Here is a 6,000-nt window from a genome sequence, read left to right as displayed (position 1 = left end):
CCCCAATAGCGACGTGGTTGTTTTTTCTTCTACTTTCTATTAATTAGTTTTCAGATACTAAGTGATTAGATCAATAATAGATCAATAATCGTCCCCAGAAATAAAACATCTCTTGTGCTTGCCTAGACTTCGATGACTGTGGGCTTTCTGAACATGCACCATTACTAAATATTTTAGATGTTTTCTGGCCTGTAACAGTTTAGTTAACTTTTTTTCATTTCTTAACACACAACGTGTCACACCTTGAAGTTGTAATTTGGTATTTTTGAGCAAAAAATCTGTTTGCCTCTTGTCTGATCCTCCATACCAGGCCAGGACGCCAGCACTCCCAAAACAATATCCGCTGACCCAAATGCTGTTTTCAACTATCCGGAGATAATGTGCCCTCTGAAGGAGATTTTGGAGCTCCAGAACAGAGCACATGAAGATCCCATTTGTGCGGATGTGCTGAATAACATTATTGAGCAAATATCGGAAAAATTGGAAATGGAAATTTTAGACGAAATGTTCCAACCAATGAGCCATCGACCTGTGTACAGGTACCTGGATGATCTGGAAAATAATAGCACACAATTCAAAAACTTTTTCACCGAAATTGGCGATGAAAAGGCCACAATGTACTCTACAAAAGTAGTTCTTAAAGAAACACCAACTGAATTGTGCTTTCGACCCATATCCAGGCGAACTGCTCACGGTATGGAACCAAACTAAAAATGATAGCCAACAGATCTCATATACATTTCATGGCGTCATGTTTGCAATTTTGACAATTTGCAGATGGCATGAGGAACGACAAGTTCGAATCAGCAGCACCAGAGCACATGCCATCCGCACAAAAAAGGATGAAGGACTAGAGAGAGCTGCCGAACAGCTTTGCAGGAGGTCGTCATACACGAGTGCTGCAATGCGTTATGGGATGTTTTGCAGCGACGTATAACTTTATTTAAATGAAACATGCAGTGCTTAGTCACATAGTTACGACACTGGTCTCACTTGCACCATAGCAAGCTTGAATGCAAACCCTTTGTTCACAACTCCTTTGAACTAAAAATTAATAAGCCAAAATGTTTTACCAGGCATCAAGACAGAAGCCCCAGCACGAGAAGAGCTCCAGCAAAAGCTTGGTATCCGCGTAGTGCAGGTGACTTTGCTTACTACTTTACATTGCATGAGGTGCTTCTTGCATGCCTAGTTTTCTATCTGTTGCCCATTTCAATTCAAACACTAATTCTAATTATTCATTTTCTAGGCAGGACTCATCGTGCTTCCAGAGCAGCCGTGGTCGTGCTGCAGCCCAGATGGCCTTGCGAAAATGGGCGGTGAAACTGTGCTTATCGAAATTAAGTACACATACAAGTACAAACAGGAACCTTTCATCAAATACGAAGAAAGACTAAGCTTGCTTCCCTATTTAGAGTTCAGCGGGGGCCTGATTATTCTCAAAACGACGCACAGCTATTATACACAAATTAAAGTACAAATGTACGTCCTGAATTTGCACAGGGCTCTTCTTTATGTGTACAGTCCCAAGCACTCTGTAATAGTGCATGTAAATCGGGACGATGCTTTTCTTTGGGACCTTATACCCAAGTTGGAACGTTCTTATTTCAAATTTTTTATTGCATCATTGTTATAAGTTTCTGTGCTTTCTTTCCTGAACTGGTGCATGATATCTTTTTGAAATTGGACTTGCGCATTTGTATAAATTAAATTCTTTTGTATATTTGATTTCACAATTATCCTGTAGTGAAACCAACTTTTGCATCTAGCATTTAAGCATGAGGTTATATGCGCATTTGAGCGGTGTACTAGCCCCATTAAACAATACCTCGCGAAATCACGTCTGTGTGTCTGTGTACTCTGAAATGGCAAAAAAGATGGTTGGCAGTAACATGGGACGCCCCACAAGCCCCGTGGGTGTTTGTATAGGAAACAGCCACCTTCCAAGGCAGGGATGTATCGCTTAACCACTGCACCACTCCGCTATGAGGGGCATGATGTTTTCACACGATCTGTGAGACTAAAGCAGAGAATGGATGGAGACGTATGCGTTGCCTTACAACTATGCTAATGCTTTCGCGTTCATACACGTAAGCAGCTTTAGGTGCCTATCATTTTTTTTATTTATTTGTGGCTTTAGCTGCCTTACGGCTTCAAGCACTGATTCGTTTTTTGTCGTCTGTGTTGTAATACTGATCTCATTTAGCTGTGGTATGGTTATTTTATAAGTTCAAATGCAAATCAATCACCCGTACAGTCTGTCAAAGATCCTGTCGAGTATTTGCTTGCCTATTGGAGACAGCTTTGTCTGCCATCTGCCACGAAGGGTAACTCTCACAAGCCTGCATTGCTAATGATTAATATTTATTATCATGTACTTTCATTTTGTATGTTGGGCTGCTGGTGCAAACTTTGCACATCATAATTTGCATTCAATAAACAAGAGCTAAATGCTGTGTTATAATTCGGATACCATGCGTTGGCTTGTATTCAGTGCTTCCATTTCAGCATTTTGCTGCTTTGTAAGCAAGACAAGAAGGCAAATGCATGCATCTGCAGTGACAAAACACAAGGTGACAATTGTATAACCTCTTGCCACTAAATTAATTTCAGCAAAGAACACTTACTTCTGCAATTATTGTAGACATTTATTCATTAACCAATACATAATTGCAGTTGTCAAGTCACTTTGACGCTAACATGACACTGCAGAAAATGAATGCAAGCAAATAAACCAATTTACCGACATCACGGAAAGCAAAGCACTTATTTCTTGAAAATGGGTGCCTGCATGTTCACAAGGGAGGCACATACTGAAACGACTTTGTTCATGTGTGGGACCAGGCTTAGCGGTACTCTGTTCCTTAGAATATGATAAATCTTCAACCTTTGGATTACTCTTTCTACTTGGATGCGCACAGAAGCAATCTTGTATGTAATCTCCATGTCGTGTGCAGACAGTTTACCGCCTCCTGAATTAAAAGGCGGCATGAGCAGCACCGCACCACTCCCCTCTACAGTTGTTCGGATGCTTGAAAATCCTTTGTCACTTAAAATGAAGTCCCCTGGTTTGAGAAGCTGCAGGAAGTCAGCGTCTTGTGTTATGAACGAATCAGTGTGTCGTCCTCAGTATACCTTGGATATGAAACTTATCACGCCATTAGGAATTATACCTACTAAGACCTTCAGTGTGTATCCTCCTTTGTAATGTGAATACAGCATGTGCTGACAATCAGGATTTGAGGGTGTGTTTGTGCGGATCTCTGTGCAGTCTATTATTAAGGTGCAATTTGGATAGTTCTCTTTCAATGGGTCAGGCAAAGAAAGCTTGATTATTTCCCGAGAAGGCATGAAGACCCAGTTCTTCAGGGCAATGCTCAGAATACCAAGCGTTTGCCTAAACACCGCTGATGCTGTTGTGGCTGTAACACTAAATACTGCTCCTAGGGCACTGTACGTTATACCAAGACGCAGCTTGGCCAGGAACAAGCACAGCTTGTCTTCACTTGACATCGCATTGCACCTGTACCTTGGTGATGGCAACATGTTCAAAAGAAGGGAGACGACTTGCAGGGTCACACCACAGAAATCTTGCAGTGCCTCTTGCTTTCCCTTTAGAGACTCAAAGCCCCGAAATCCACAGTCTCGCTTCCAATTCCCATCCGTGCTTGCAACCTTCAGGATGAAAAAAACAGCATGATGAAATAAAAATGAGAAATAGGTACGAGAAATAAGAAGTGAAAAAAATTATTTGCACTCAAGTGCAAATAAATTCATTCATTCTGGAAATAAGTAACACCACTATAAAATGAGTGTTAGGCAGGACTAACAAAATGACGTCTGCCCAGTAATGCACGTAATTACTGTTAAATAAGAATTTGAATGCTACTAGCAAGACATCGTGACAATTCAGCACAGCAGATAAGGACCAACATCATTATTTTCCAACCTTGTGACTCATTTCTGTGTGCACAACTTGAGTAGACGCCTCCGTTCCGTTTGTCGCTGAGAGAAGTATGGACAGCCTTGCCGGAGTCGTGAATCCCTCTGTTTGGCATGTCTGAAAGAAAGGGACACAGACATTGTTGGGGTATTCAGACAGCTTTTTGGTGCTTCATTAAGTAACTCGAAGACCAGTATTAAAATCAAATGTGTCCTTACAGCGTCTTTCCTTCGAGCACAATTACTTTCTTCTGCTGCATCATGCACCAACGGATTTGAATCAGGGAGGCCGTTATGCGAAGGACTAGCTGAGCATGTTTTCACAGATGCATCACTGAAATCCGTTATAGGAGGCACATCATCCAGAATGGAGGTTTCTGAATCCTGCATTGTTGCTCCATCAGCTGTGCTTTGGGATAGATCCTCATCTCCTGCATGAAGCTTCCGAGATGAGACTGCCCTGTTGAAACGTGTTTGCCACCTGCATTTAACAAACGCCAAGATCAATGCCAATCTTGGCTCCAACCAAACCTGTAATGAAATAAAAGCACCGAGTGCTTGTCCATGCAGCCTTTGCACCACGCATGCAAACTTTTCATGAATCAGGCAAGTGTGACGACATATCTATTAGAAAACAAATTGCTATAGTTTCGATTAAGAGCTTCACATTTTCGCTTTCCTACCTTTGCGCCCTGTTCCTGTCAGGTGCCTTTTTTCTGCAGACGTGCGGAAAAATGGACGGGATGTAGGATGGGTGCTGTTTAATGTCGCTCTTGCAGTTGCCCACGAAATGAGTGCTGCAAATTCGTGTATGCTATTTGGGCAACCACGGAGTTCCATCGGGACTGTGTAAGAAAGAACCGCAATTGCTTGTTAGCCGCCATGGCACACGCAAGCGCATACACACATACCCGCGCACACGCTCGTAGACCGAAGAGAATCACACAAACTCGGAAAATGGCAACTGGAAGAACCCACGTGTTCCTCAAGCATAGCACGTATTAAGTGCCAGTGAGATTCGCAGTCCTAAATATCGCCTTAATAAAGCCACAATAACAAAGCAAACGATAAATTTTGCTGAAAGGAAGAGACGTTCATTCCGACTCGATAAAGCTACTTTCCCGACGCCTAAATTTCGAGCGCCGAACATTTCAAAACGTGCGTAGCTTAGTTTGATTAAAGGAACCCGGCAACGCTTACCGCGCGACCACTTTGCTTGGGAACTTTGAAACAACGAAGTCTAACAAACACTAGGAATGAAAATGCAAAGTTGTTGCACCACACCGCCGTAGGTGCGCTTTCACAACACTAGCGATGCGAGAAGACAACGAGCATGCCATTACTGTCGTTGCGTGCATGCGCTGCGTTGCAAACCAAAGCGAAGAAGTGAAACGGTCGAAACATCTTTCAGCTAGGACTTACTTTATTCTCCTTACGGCGGTGATCAATGCTTGTCGCCTTTCTTTCTCATACGACCTGCCCGGGAATCAATACAGTTTCACAGGATCAGCGCGTTCCTTGGTGTTGTCTGCACTGTTGTGGCAGTCCACAACACAGCAGTACTTCGGACCGCGCTTTCGCTTCGGCGGGGCTACTTTTGCCATTGCGTAAACGCAACTTCGCGCAACAAGCCTTTTGACAACGTACCCAGCTAATGGAGCGACACCCCGGTGCCTCGTCTCGACTGAATAGCGCGGGCGCGCACGTGCAGTGGCCGCCTGCAAAATGGTTGTGCCTGCAGATGCGCGGGCGCCATCTATCCCTAGATTCGCACGGCTCGCCCGCTGGAGCAGCTGCGCGCACTCTCGTCGCGTGCCCTAACTTGAGCTTGGGTTCCCTATACTTCCGCTTCAGCCAACGTACGGACGGGTACATTCAACTTTTCGTCTCCTACGCTCTTCGAAAAATGCCTCTTGTCGCGCATTTAACAGCAGATGACAACGCAGACACATGCTTACAGCTCACGACACACACAACCCCCACACCGAGACTCCTAAACAAAGTAAAATGGCAACAAATACGCCAAACGAGCAAACAAGCAAAAAAAAAAGTACCAGT

The 6,000-nt window shown here is 43.7% G+C and overlaps 1 pseudogene; it reads right to left on the bottom strand.

Annotated features, from left to right (window-relative positions):
- Nucleotides 1–2,766: 2,766 nt before the first annotated feature.
- Nucleotides 2,767–6,000, bottom strand: part of LOC126519923 (uncharacterized) — a 51,214-nt pseudogene continuing 47,980 nt past the window's right edge.

Source organism: Dermacentor andersoni, chromosome 5, assembly GCF_023375885.2.
Source record: "Dermacentor andersoni chromosome 5, qqDerAnde1_hic_scaffold, whole genome shotgun sequence".
Classification (NCBI taxonomy): Eukaryota; Metazoa; Arthropoda; class Arachnida; order Ixodida; family Ixodidae; genus Dermacentor; species Dermacentor andersoni.
This window is presented reverse-complemented; position numbering and strand designations above follow the sequence as displayed.